This window comes from Cololabis saira, chromosome 21, assembly GCF_033807715.1.
Source record: "Cololabis saira isolate AMF1-May2022 chromosome 21, fColSai1.1, whole genome shotgun sequence".
Taxonomy (NCBI): Eukaryota; Metazoa; Chordata; class Actinopteri; order Beloniformes; family Belonidae; genus Cololabis; species Cololabis saira.
Window position 1 is genome coordinate 30534886 of NC_084607.1, and position 14953 is coordinate 30549838.

The 14953-nt window shown below is 43.3% G+C and overlaps 1 protein-coding gene across 3 annotated transcripts in view; it reads right to left on the bottom strand.

The window, feature by feature from the left end:
• Positions 1 to 14732, bottom strand: part of prr36b (proline rich 36b) — a 51663-nt gene extending 36931 nt beyond the window's left edge. For 2 of the 3 annotated variants that reach the window (XM_061712627.1, XM_061712629.1), the window contains exon 1: positions 14472 to 14732. The gene's annotated coding sequence lies outside the window, so the exon portion shown is untranslated. Of the gene's footprint in view, positions 1 to 8962; positions 9196 to 14471 lie in introns of those variants that run through there. The other variant, XM_061712628.1, reaches the window with a different exon arrangement.
• Positions 14733 to 14953: the final 221 nt, after the last annotated feature.

A 14953-nucleotide genomic window follows, 5' to 3' on the forward strand; every position in this document is an offset into this window, starting at 1 on the left:
ACTACACCAATTACATTGAATTGATAAAAACCAATTAAATGAGTTACACCTGTACTGCAAAACTGGAATGACTCAAGCTCCTTGCTCTCAGATCCCTTCCTTCCTTCCTTCCTTCCTTCCTTCCTTCCTTCCTTCCTTCCTTCCTTCCTTCCTTCCTTCCTTCCTTCCTTCCTTCCTTCCTTCCTTCCTTCCTTCCTTCCTTCCTTCCTTCCTTCCTTCCTTCCTTCCTTCCTTCCTTCCTTCCTTCCTTCCTTCCTTCCTTCCTTCCTTCCTTCCTTCCTTCCTTCCTTCCTTCCAACACAGAACCATAAATCAGCTTTACACAAAAACATCATCAACGGGAATTTATCGTTTTTACCGCGAGATGACAAATTCTTACCGTGGGGAATTTTTTTTGACGGTACATCGTGAACGGTAAAATATTGCCCATTCCTAATGGGGAAACTGAGCTTTATTATTATTGATAAGGCTGCTGTTGGTGACTAATCAAAATTAACTGTGGGTGTGGCTGGATAGACTCCATTAGACCCCTGACCCTGAACAGGAGGGAGCATTGGATGGATGGATGGGTAGATGCATTTGCACAGTGTTAATAATTCACAAAGCTGGCTCATTTTGGGCAGGTCTAAAACCAATGACTAAAGCACGACAGGTTCTAGAGTACATAACCACTGCAGGCTGCAGCCGAGATCTCCACACAACAGCCGCATGGACCTCAAGTGGGTTTTTCTCTACCAAAGTTAAATCACAATCTGGTTCTAGAACTGAAAGAGTTATTCTGAGTTTACGGGAGCTTTCTAAACAAGTTTGTTACTGGAGAGCCAATCCAAATAGTCTCGCATTTTAAATATCTTGGCATTATCCTTGACTCTACACTATCTTTCAAAAAGCAGGTAAAAAGAGTAATACACACTGCCAGATACAACTTGTCAAATTTCAGATACATGAGGAATTGTTTAACATCTACTGCTGCGATTCTCTATATGAACGCAATGATCATCTCCCATCTCATGTACTGTATGACTAGCTGGACCAATGCAAAAAACACAACCATGAAACCCATTCTCTCTCTGTACAAGCAGACTCTCAAGGTGCTGGACCGAAAACCATATACTTACCACCACTGTTACATCCTCAGCAAGTACAGAATCCTCAGCTGGGAAAACCTGACAAAATACACTGATGCCTGCCTACTGTTTAAAATTTTAAATGGTAAGGCCCCTCCACCTCTCAGTACTTTTGTGAAACAAAAAACATCTCATAATAGGTCCACAAGATCTTCCCAGAGGGGGGACTGTACTGTGCCGTTTAGGTCCAGCTCCTTCAGTCAATCCTGTTTTTCAGTCAGAGCCACTCAGTTTTGGAACATCATACCAACTGATATAAGATACTGTGCTACCTACCACACCTTTACAAAAAAACTATTAACAAATCAAACATGTGACCACATGTAATCAGTTAATTGTGTATTGTATTATTGTTTATACTATTATTTTGGATTGTACATCTTGCCAAAAGGACTACAGTTGCGAATTAGCCAGTTGGCTAAAACTGGCGCATTTACAGTAATGTTGATTAATGTGTACTGTCCTTTTTTAAATAAACTGAAACTGGAAGTGAAAGGTGGCGTGTATCCATTTAGCTGTGGCTGTTTCTTCAATGTAAACATGGGACTTCCTCCCTCTGTCCTGGTTGTCAACTTTGCAAAAATGTGTTTGTCTGCCTCGACAATGCGTCCAAGGGTTGTGTTGACGGCGTCAGAGCGGCATCCCACTCCAAATTCTCTGCGAGCCTCAGTGATGACCTACACGGCCAGTGTAAGCAAAAGGAAACCCACGCAAAACAACCACAAAAGGACGATTGTTAAAGCACATGATGGGGAGAGATCATTAACTCCACTCTTTTGTTTCTGTGGGGTTTGTTAGGTCATGGTCTGCGGGTTTTGGTCGGTTTGGGCCATCATTTAGATGCAGGTTTTGTTATTTTTTGTGTCTGTGTTTCCTCTACCTCGATTCCTTTAGGCAAATGTGTTTTCATTTCTGTTACGAACATTGCATCAGGCGGTCGGCTAATAATGGGCGAGCTAACTCTCAAGGTGAGATCATCCTCCCAGGCATCATCCCCTCCTAATACCCACACCGGGGCATAAACAGAACATGTTGATGCTCCCTCTCCAGCGAGTATCCTAGTAACCGCACTAAAACATTTTCGGTCAGTACTCTCCATACCTGGAAGGCATCCAGTTCTTCTGAGAGATCTGAGCTTTCTCTTTTTTCAACGATTGTCTAGACATGAACACGCAGTTCTTGAATAATCAGCTCATCAGCATTTTTAGGCAGCAACGCTTTGGCCCCGTTTCAGCATTTAGTACCATCTATAAATCTGAGCAGGGAGGGCTCTTGTTAGAAGTTAGAAAGTAGGATTTTTCAGTGCCTGATGAAACAATAAAATGATATCACAGCGACTGAGCTAAATATGAACTTGCCGTCCCGTCTGCTCCTGGGCTGTGATGCCTGTTCACGACTAACCGCATCAGCTAAAAATAAGAAACTCACACAAAGGCCCAGATCAAAGCACCTCCGCTTCGCTCCCTCGCTAAAGCCGGGCCAACTGTCCGAGGGCGTGCACGGATCGCTGCTGGAGAAAGACAACTCCGCTTTGACACCGCACACACGTGCGTGCACACTGCACAAATGCATATGCAGTCGGTGAGCCTTTTCTCTATCCCCGGGCCCTTGTGTCTAAATAAGGGAGGGATTGTGGGGGAAGGAAGCGTTGCTGATAGTAGTGGGGGTTGGGAGACACCGGGAAAGATGCACAGAGGAAGGGCCTGTGTGCACAATGACAGCAGAAACGTATATATTCCCCTTAACTGAGTCACGGTTGACTGAGACACTGAAGACAGATCGACTCCCTAGGCGAGTTGAGAGAGGATTTGAGCATAAGAACAGGATGTTGGTGGGTTTGATGTGATTTTTGAGGCGTTTTTAACAAGTGCGGTGGCCTCTGACCCTGTAATTGGCTTGTTTTTATCTCCACACAAGATCTTGCTGCAGTTTACCCTTTAACACGGCTAATAAACCGGCCTACTTCCTGTGCTCGCCGGGGTTGGCTGCAGTGCACCTTCCCTCCGATGTCTCAGACATATTCTCAATTTCTTAGATAAAGTACAACTATATTCTTGTTTTTGTTCTTATTGTAGACTATTTATGTATTCAATTTGATAGATGTATCTATCATTTTCAAGTTTATATCACCACTGAGTTCTTTTTCCATCACATAATACAGCACAAAGGCTCCAAACATGTTTCAGCAGCAGCAGCAGTCTCAATAATTCACTGCTGAGTCTGACTTGTGCGGCTCCACTCAACATCAACAAGTTGGTTCATCCAAGAGCCCTTAAATTTAATGCAGTTTCTCTTTCTTTCTGAGGCCATAAGTGATTAAATAAGCTGGAATGTGTCCATGCATCACTCCTCCTCTCGGAAAGGAAATATAAAAGTTGCATTCAAGATGCCACACGCTGGCCCGAAGCCTCACATTGTCCATTCAGCCCACACTGCATTACAACAATTGTCTCAGTCACTTCTTCACCCCATTCAGAGCTATTATGCCGCATGGTTTCCATTTGTTCAAAACAGCCCTTGAAATGGATAGTTGTGCCATTACCACATTTTTAAAATGTCAACAATTTTGGGGGAAAAATATCTTGACTATTGCAAAAGAGATGTGATTTCAGACCTCTGACATGTACTGGAGGCGTTACCACGACGACGCGTGTGGTGAACAGGATGCTGGGCAGCGATTACAGTGCGTACAGCGTGACGCTCGTATGGCTCAATAAACCGACTTGACCACAAATCAGCTGTAGTGGCATGAAACCCACTTTTCAGCTCCATCTCAACGTTTTTCAGACATTCAGTTTAAAACTAGGGAAGGAATACTTGACTATTTACTTTGTACTTTACTTCATTGGGACTACTGCTTCATCTGTGCTCTAGGGCTGTTCGATTTTGCCCAAAAATAAAATCTCGATTTTTTTCTCTCAAAATCCGATTACGATTATTTTGTGAATTGACAAAAGGCAAAGAAATGATTTCAAATATGCTGTTTTTTTATTGAACATTTGCCCCATTGGGCTTTAAGTGCAAACTTTGCTCTTATTAAACCAAAAATTAATGAATAAAGTGCAAAACTCTGTAAAATAAGTTGAAAAAAAGTTTTAAAAAATATAATAAAATATAAAGTTTTATCTCTGAAAAAAAAATCAGCAAATCAGCACTTGCAAACATACAGTAAGTTATATTTCCAATTAAATAAAACAAGACATTTTCTAATTAAACTAAACTGGGTCTTTGCATGCTAAATAATAATGCAACCCATGAAGGAGGTAGAGGTGTGTAATGTCACTCATTACATTTGCTATTCACATTTGCAAGTTCTTTGCAAGGAACACGAGCCGGTCTACCGCATCTGGCTTGAGGGATGCCCGGTGGCATGTTACAACGCCCCCTCCTACACTAAAGAGCCTCTCCGATGGGGCACTTGTCGCAGGTATTGAGAGGTATTTCCATCAATCATTAATATGGTATCAATCATTAATATGTGTGCAGACAAGGTAAAAAAAAAAAAAAAAAAAATTAAAAATCGATTTTACGATTTTCACGTTTTAACATCGTTCTAATTACATAATCGCGATTACGATTTAAAATCGATTAATTGAGGGCCGCTCGGTGGCGCAGTGGGTTAAGCAGCGGGCCATATACTGAGGCTACAGTCCTCCTCCTGCAGCGGTCGCAGGGTTCGAATCCAGCCCGCGCACCTTTGCTGCGTGTCTTCCCCGTTCTCTCTCTCTACCCCTTTCCAGTCTGCATCTTCAATAAAGGGCCACTAGAGCCCAAAAAAACCTTTAAAATCGATTAATCGAACAGCCCTACTGTGCTCTCAAGTTGAACCATGGCCATTTTTCTAATGATTCAAATTAAATGTTTGGACATTGGACCATTATTGATTGCATGATCTGAGTATGGTGGGCATGACTCAAAACCAGTGAGCAGCTATGCTTTTAATCCTTTATCAAATATCCTGCGCTATGTCACATATAATTACAGCCTTTGTGATATACAGGTTGTTCATCCTTAAAGTGTCATGAAAAATAGGACTTTTTTAAGGCCCACCGTTGGCCCATTTTAATATAAGATTGAGTGTGCCGTGCCATCGTGAAAAAAGAGAAAAGAAACTAACAAAATGATGCAGCTCAGAGATGAGGGGAGGAGGAGAGCGACAAGAAGTTACATCGCTGTGAATAATTCAAATACACCCTGCATTTGAAGGAAAGCAATGAAAGGTTATGTAAGGACAGCAGAAGACCCTTCAGATGAAGTGACATGTACTATCACGCCTAGTATGTTTTTAAAAATGCTACTAACGTGAAGCAGTTAAGCAGGGAAATAAAAATGAAAGATGTCCAGAAACCACAATTTCCTCTCCCATCCCAACTAGATGCCCCGTGTGTCAGTAATCACTCTTCCTTACTGACTGCTATATTTTAGCCAAGGGAAGCCCAGTAGCAGAAATATATATATATATGTATATATATATATATATATATGTATATATATATATATATATATATATATATGTGTATATATATATATATATATATGTATATATATGTGTATATATATATATATATATATATATATATATAGCACATAAATAGAGCAGTAGCAGAAAAAATATTTTGACTAATAAGTTATTTGACATAGAAAACATACCTCCTTGATGGGGAATAGCTGAGTAATGAAAGATCTCTTGCTTAGCTAATAATTTAAGAAAACTTTGTATTTTTCATTGATCATAAAATCAACATGGAGAAGATGAAACTGGTGTTGCAGCCTGATTCATTGAAAAAATAAATTTTATCCAGGTTTTTGCCTTCTGCTCCCTGACCCTACACCGATCGCTTGCACACGTGCCACAAGTGCTTAATGCCCAACCACTGAATGTTTCAGTAACGCTCAGCCAAATCTGGGCACAAAACCAAAAGATACAGCATCGTTTTATAAACCTCAAGAAATAAAACTAATGTAAACAGGGTCTCGTTGCGCCTCCATGGGCTTTCCACTCCAGCTTCATGTTTAAAACAACAAATGTTGGGCTGATAGTGACTCTGCCTTCTCCATAGGAGTGACTGAGTGTGGGCATTCATAATCGTTTCTGGGCCCTATGATGAACCGGTGGCTTGTCCGGGGTCTAACCCCGCCTCTCGGGTGTCGGAAATAAATGAACGATTGAAGTGCGGCTAGCTGCTGACCCCAGCTGAAAACAGTAGAACGGAGGATGAGATTAAAAAGCTGATTCTCATCAAGCTGATGCCTGATGAGAATGAGGAATAGACGTAATTGGTGCATGTTTCAGGAGTTGGAGGAAGCATGACTCTCATTTCAGTCCGGCTGAAGGACGTGGACTGTTGGCTCCATGAAGTTAAAACGCTAATCATCTCTCACACATTTCCCAAACACCCCCCGAGCTGAGGTCAGGAAACTGCCTCAGTCCTGAGCAGAAAAACAAGCTGTAAACAAAGCCTGCTGCTCTCTGTGGACCAGGGGAAGGATGAGAGGGAGGGAGGGAGCAATATTATTCTCACTACAGAAACACAAGAAAAATACATGTCAAAATCCAATATATGAGAGCAAAGATAGGAAAAACACAGAGATGTTGAAGCTGATAACCGTTGACTGTAAGAAAAAGGGAAATACCCCTCGTTCTATAGCCACATACTTAATACTAGCCGGCATCGGTTTTCCACTGGGTGCCATTCCAGACACAACCCTCCTATTTCTCAGGCTTGAGGCCGAACTGTGAGTGGATGTACAGTTTCCTGTCACATGACACGACTGACGATCCATCTGCAGCTGACGAGAAATACAGAGATATCACTTTCTGCCTTCATTGCCTAACCCAATTCAACATCATGTTTTATTGGATATAAAGAAACAAGAGCTCTGTTCAGATATAAGTAACGTAATGGCTTCACACAACCGCTGACTCGTTTTTCAGATATTGGTCACTGTTTTTCCATAACGTTAATGAAGCCTTCCTTCAGACTCTCCTATGAAAGTGATGAGGTTGTGGTGCCGACACCATTTCTGCTCTGTTGCAGGATTAAAAGAGCAAATCATGGTTTTCTCACTGCATCATAATTCATATCAGTCCACAGCCAGTTCACTGCATGGAAGTGGATAAAAGCAGCTGAAAAAAATCCCTTTTCTATCCATTTATGTTCATTTAACAGTTGTTAATAATAACAATAATAAAAACTCTCGTTAATAAGAGATCTCTGTTCACATGAGAAACCGCACCACCAAACAACATTCTGCAAACGCTCAGTTTCTCATAACGCCATGTAATTCTGTTAGTGGTGGGAGGGAAAAAAACAAAAAAAAAAACTCGATATTGCAATATATTGTTGCGCTCTCTGTCGCAATAAATAATTGATAAACTGACGGCAAATATCGATATTTTATTACAACACACATGGATTTACATGGTTGTAACTGCACTATTGTTCATGCACTTCAATTTGTCCAGCTGTACAGTGTTTATATTTACAAGACTAGGAGGCAGTGAGGCACTATGCAAAATTAAGTTGCTTACTGACTTTTCAGTATTAGAAACAAAGCAGTGCACTGTCCTGGTTTATATAAAACATGTTATCAATGTTCATGCACTTTAATTTTTCCAGCTTTACAGTGTTTCCTTTTTATGGGTATTTTTTCTTTTTCAGTCACATAAATCGTGATATATCGTTGATGAAATTTCTTACAATATATTGAATATCGTAGATATCGTGTATCGTGATATTATCGTTATCTTGGGCCACATATTGCCACAGTATTGAATAGGGGTGGGTTAAAAATATCGATATCGATATTTTATCGATATGCATGTGTAGGAACATTTATCGATACATAAATCCAAGTATCGATTTAAAAAAAATATATATATATTTTTTTTTTATCACGATTTTTTCCCCCATTTTATCACCCAGTGCTCCTACCTAAGTCAATCCTGGGCATTGCTCCATCTACCAACCCCGGGAGGCCCTGCAATGAGCTCAAGTCTCCTCCTTACTTGAGGAGTGAGCAGGCTGCTTCTTTTCACCAGGCAGGGTGGGGTTTCTCTGGCCGGACGTGGCGCGTGGAAGGATCATGTTATTCCCTTATTGTAACCAGATTATCGATATCTAATCGTATCGTATCGGAAATCGTATCGTCTTGGGACCTAGTGTATCGGAATCGTATCGTATCGGGAGGTCAGTGATGATACCCAGCTCTAGTATTGAATCGTGAGTTACCCGTATCGTCCCACCCCTAAATTCTGTCACAAAAATGTGTTTATAAAATTTCACAAATGCAATGTATCGTTTGTAAGATCAGATATGAAGGTGAGCTGAAGGTGAGCTGGACAGTCCGACCAGTGTCGGTCTTTTCCAGCTCAGACACTGTGAAAATGTGACTCAGTTCTGCAGTTTATTACCGCAGTTAACACTGTGGAGCGAGAACGTTTACGGATCACTATCCTTTATGGATTTTACTAAATGATCTGTCAGACTCCTCGTAACCGCCGATTTTATGTGTGATTAAGACCTATTGCTATTTCTATTTAATCTGGCAGCTACAGTCCAGACTTGTACCACGTTAAAAGTCATACTTGATTACTTGTAACCTAGTCAGATCACGTCAAAAAGAAAAGAACCAAAGAGGTCATGATTCAGAAATGTCACCAATATCTTCAGCTGCCTCTAAATTAACAGAAAGTGGTCCATGAGTGGCTAAAAACCCCATGGCCTTAATACTATACATCCGCCGTCATCCTCCTACCCTCGAATTAAGACTCCAAACAATTATTAGTTACATAGAAAATGGAAAAAAAAGGCTCAAATATGGTACAAACCTACCTTTTGCAGAGAAGTGGGCCATGTAAATACTAACACCTGTCTCCTCCTTTGCTTGTTGTCAGCTTAAACGAGTAACGGCGTACAGTACAGTCATTCATACCGATTGATTTCTGGCGGTTCTGTGCACGGCCGTGCCGCTCAGTAAGATAAAGTAAAGCAGAACTAAAGCCCCGTTGAGCGGAGGAGACAAGCCTTTATCTGTCCCCGAGTCTCCTCGGCTGCTGGCTCGGGAGGGAGAGCGGCAGATTGTGTGACAGTCACCTGGATCACTGAAACATGTGATCAGACCGGCTGGCACTAATCCTCCAAACTCTTCACAGACTACAGCTAAGATCTCACATCCTACAGTCGCAACCTAAGAGAAATAAGAGTTACAAGACGTAAGAAAAAGCCTCTTGCGGGGATTAATAAAAGAAAAAGCATTAATAAATCAACCAAAAGAAATGCTTTTATGGTGATGAACGGCAGACAATGACAAAGCCTGCTATAGTTTTACTCCTATATTCATACTTCCCCCCTTTCTTCCCACAAATGTCAGAGCTGATGCACATAAACACATACACAACATTCAAACCGTGCTTCCCATGGAGCGCCCGTTCTCGGGGAAAAACGGCCCCCTGGGGACGCGCAGATTAACACGACAGAGCTTGTTAACCCTGGACAAAGAGAGATGCTAATCTTGTACAGTCTGCCTGGACTGTCCTCGGACAGAATAGAAAGACACAGAGACAGAGAGACACAGAGAGAAGCGTAAAAGGGAAAAAAAACGAGTTAACAAGGGAGGTATATGTTGCAGAACTAGAGGCCTCGGTCGGTATGTCCCAGAAACAAGACAATACTGTGAAGGGGCAGGACGAGAGGGTCCATCACCCCCGAAACAATAGGTGGTTGAAGGCTGAACCCAGTGACAAACGGGGCCCCAACCCAACTGCCGGGGCCGTACTACAGCCTGGCTGAGCTCCACCGCCTGCAGGGACGAGCAGCAGGGCTCTGCAAAGCTGCTCTCCGTGGATATTGATCAGAGTGGAGAAAGTGGGGAAGGAGGCAGGCAGATCCACAGATGGCAGAGAGAGACAGACAGAGGAAGTGCATTAGCAAGGCAGGTTCCTCTGATGCTGTTAGACCTGTCCCCTGGGAGATAAGGGAGGCAGGGATGACACGGATTTAGGAGTAGGGGGGGGTAAGTGGGTAAAATAGACAAGGGTATGGGCAAGGATAGCCCGTTTATGGAAAAAAAGAGAAGACAGCAAAACAAGAAGGGAAAATAGAGAAACTAAGGCTAATTTGTAACTTGAAGAGCTGCTGGATCATCTCCATAATGGGCTGCCTGCCCACAAACAAGCTCCTCTCTGGGGGTAAATGAGATCAGGCCGTCCCAGGACCAGCTGGTGGCTTGGATCAATGACACCAGATCCAGCAGATATAGAGGAGGCGGGCAAGAACCGGAGCATCTGGACAGGGACAGGGCAGCAGAAATGACCAGAATGGCTCCAGAGCCCCGTTGTAGATTGTGCCGGGGGTTTGGGACAACCACACACAGAGTACAAGTGGAACGACTGAGTCCATAAGAGGATTAGATCCTGCTTGAAGAGGAACACGGCACGTTCCAGATGGAATCTGATCTGAGGTCGGCATCGCAGATTGGGCTGGTTGACCAGGTCAGCGCCCGAGGAAGTGCCGCTTTTCAAGAAATAAATCATGCATCACAACTAGGCCTGTGTTGAAAAAAATCGATTTCCCAATTCTAAATCGATTCTCATATTAATTCCTAAAAATCGATTCATATGTCTAAAGATCGATTTTTTTTTTAATTTCTTTTTTTTTGGGGGGGGGGGGGGGGGTTTATTTTCTTTTATTTATTTATGTATTTTTTTTTTCATCATTACATTACAACTTTTGGTTATTTTTTGTTTATCCCCAAAAAAAGAATGTTTTGTTGGACACGAGAATAACTGGTGCCATGTTTTTGCCTTTAAATATGTTTAAAGGTATGAAGTGTTCGGTTATAATTAAATAAATTGTCTATATTTCATTACTTTATATACAGTCTTGGGGTTACATTTGCAAAAAATGCTAAAAACCAAATTCTCAAAAATGTAAAACCAAAATAGACCAAAAAAGGAACAAATAAAAATGGAATGTGGGAAAAAATAAAACCGATTTCATCCGTCTCTGTTTCCTCTTCTGTTTCCTCCTCTCCTGTTTGGTAATTCTGACCCACATAATGTTTCTGAAAGCAGTTCTATCAGCATTCTTGGAGCTGATTGGTCCTTACAGCATCATTAGCTGCCAATACTTGCTATTGAATCTCAATATAACACTAGTAGTAATATTTTGCATAACTACAGTCATATAATTCATGCAACAGCTCAAAAAACAGTTTTAATAACACTAACCCAAATCAATATCGGAATCGAAACTAATCGAATCAAATCTTGATAATCGATTCTGAATCTTAAGAATCGGAATCGAATCGATTCTTGACATTTGAATAGATCCCCAGCCCTAACCACAACATCTGGATGAAAAAAAAACGATTTACAACAAATAAAATGCTTACAGTCATCACTTTTACGGGAGAGCAGCAAAACAAATACAATGAACGCCAGTGTCCAATGGCAGAAATACCCATCATTCCAGACATGGCTGCTTGTGGCAAGTGCCAGCCTGGCATTATCTGGCTTTATCTGACCTCATCATTCACAGACTATCAACATAAAGAAGCACCCACTTCATCTGTGACCTAAAATTGACCGTCCATCCGCCCACCAGAGGAATTAAGTGACCAAACCAAATTACCGCAGCTGCTGGTAAATAGAGGTGGCCAGCTGCATGCACGGACAACTGCGATACCGCCGACCCCGGCTGGGATCAAGACTCCGAGCGCAGGCAGCAGCCAACTTTATCTTTGCTCTATCTTCACTCTGCAAATTGACTGTAGCGCTCACGGCGGTTTCCTTCAGCCTCAATCACCCAGACAACAGAAGGAAATTGGGCCCAACGCGCTGTTACTTGTTGGTGTTGTGGTAATCTCAAAACAAGAAACTATTGTGCACTTGTTTCCACGGATTAAGAGAGCCGCAGAGAATGGGGGTAATTTTTAATGACGCCAACCAGCGCAAAAAGGCCCGGGGGGGGGAGGAGGTTTGGGCTTTAAAAAAAGTCGGATGACCAGAGGCACAGGCTTGCCCTTGTCACTATTGAGAAGTTGAGAGTGGAGGGGAATTTCTTTGTGAGTCACACTCCCGCCAACACCAGTCCCGAGGCAAAGAGCAAGACACACAGGTCTATTAATGCAACAAACATCTCCCCTCTCTCCGGGCTCTCCGGGCTGAGGCACGGGTCGAAAGGCCAGCCGGGGGGGCAACGGGGCTCATTTGAATAACCCCAAAATAAAACCTTACAAAGACCAGTTTAAAAAACACAGAATAGAAGGAGCCGTGATCCCTTTAGAGTCATCTGAAAACTAGTTTCTTCACTTTTTCCATCATAGCTGATTTTTTTTTTTTTTTTTTTTTTTTTTTTTTTAAGTGCAAGTTATCGCTGTGACGTGTGTGGAAATGCACATATTGATTCAGGAGCAGTGTGATGAGTCAGAACCACATTTTTAAATGCATGCAGACTAAAGAGAACGCCAGTCAGGGGCAGGAATCTTTCATCCACAGCGCAGTGGGCGTCTAAAACCGAAAAAGACCTCCACCCCCGTTGTTCAGGCTCTTCTGACAGAGACAAGAGACTTCAGACAATGAAGAAAAGATCCAACTAGAGTCCACTCTGCTATGAAAAGGAGATTACTGCATCCAAATTTAATATTTTTTAAAGCCTCACAATAAAAAATGACGACCACTGCATCTCATTCCCACTGCATTTTTTTTTTTTTTTTTTTTTTTTTTCAATTGACAACGATCAGCTTTGGTTTATTGAGGTTTAGATTCTGACAAATCCTTCCCCACTCACAGAACGGCCCCTGGGCCATAATCCACATCCTCCGACTAATAATCCTTCAAAGTCCAACTCGAGTAACTTCATTGAAACAGAGCACGCCTTTTAACGGCAAACCAAATTTAATTTCACATGATTGCATTAGGCCTGCCTGTCATTTCCCTGCCTCATCCTCCGGCCCTGTGAGTCAGCCGTTCGCTCATCCGTGCACCAGGAGGGGCGGGAGGAGGAAAGGGGGCTACTTGCTGATGGCTTAGCCCACCTCTGGCTTAAGGAGTCTCCAAGCCCCAGCGTGGCTCAGCCTTTAAAAGGGCTCTTATTAGTTGCCTTGGGATGGCATTCACTCAAAATGACATCAACGTCGTGGTGGACCACCACATATTAATGGCCGAGCCATTTCCCACTGAGGCCACAAAGCTTTTTACAATGTATGCCTCTCCGTCTTCTGCACCTCAGGGGAAAAGGAGCGGGGAACAGAGGGCTTTTTAAGCCATTTATTATGTGTTTTTTTTTTTCTTTCTATCAGATTTTGGGAACTGACTGCGTTTCCTTTTCTTTTCTTCAGACTGTGTCTGAAAGACACATCATTTATCTTCACGTATTCACAGTCAAGAGGGAGTAAAGGAGCCCCTGCAGCCCTTTTAACCACAATAGCTGATCATGATTAGGGGGTTGAAATTAATCACCTAGATTACAAGCCCGGCTGTGAACAACTCTTCTGAGACATTTCAGCTTTACAGCCCCCCTGGAAACAGGTTGTTGTCGACACGCAATGAAAACACCCCAAACTTATAACGTAATATATGTTTAAAATAAAACACCGAGTGAGCATCTGCAGATTTGCGATCTCCGGGAGGCGACTGAGGGCTGATTTATGGTCCCTCGTCAGAGCCTACGCCGTAGGATAAGCGGCGACGCGCACCTTAACGCAGAACCATAAATGCTTGAGGCATTTCTCATCTCTCTCTCTTCACCATCAGAACAATGGCGGGGAGGATGGAGGAGGGGAGCCGGGAGGAGAAAGTTCACGGTGACAAGGCAGACAAAATGGCCACACAAAAGAGAAAAAACACCTTTTCCTAAATTAAAACAAGCTCACATTGGTAGTATTTAAGTGTGGCGGTGGAAGCCGGCGGGCGAGCACGCCGCCTGCCACCGCCCCATCCCGGCTCTACATCCCGGCTCTGCCTCTCCCTCATCCCCAGAGGGACGATAGGGGACGTGACACCCAGACCAGACCCTCCCAAAACCATTGTACTTCTGCCTTTAACAGATATCGGTTCCCTAAAGCAGCAGCCACAAGTCCCGCGGTGTTTCTGCAGGAAACGTGGAAACCCGAGTATAGCCTGGTTTATGGTCCCGCGTTAAATCGACGCAGAGTGTTAAACCGTACGGTGTGCGTACCCTGCGCCGTAACCTTTGCGTTAGTGTAACGCGGAAGCATAAATCAGCCTTAATGGCGAGGTTCAGCCGACATGCTGATTAATTCATTATTCACTCAGTTAATTAAGGCTGAATAATTAACCAGAGGCGGGAAAATGGTCCTAACGACCGGGCCGGACCTTACCAGTCACAGGTCCTGTCCAGCTACGCCCAGTCAGTCTCAGGCGGTCCACGGAGCCGGGGCGGCGGGGATCCGGGGGAGGAGGCACCGGCACCGGGGAGAGGCGAGGCGGCGGCGGGGTCGCGGTGCGGGGGTCGCGGGTCGAGCTGATCCGAGGACCAGCTGCAAAACTTCTGCGTCTCAGGCGCCGGGTTCACTCACAAGTGATGCGAGATCCCTGCGAGGAAGAAAGGAGGAGACGCTCCAGCACACACACACACACATGCATGCAAACACACACACACACACGCCCCTGAATGGATGGATGAGCAGGCGGAGGAGAGCCTGCGCCGCCTTCAGGGCCCATCGGAAATTTGGGTACTGACAGAGATTGTATTGATCTCCAATAACAACATCCAGACCTGACACCAGAATGCTGTTGTCATGTCAGAAACACACGTTTTTATTAGCTGTTTGCCACAAATTACAACCTAAAATAGATGTAA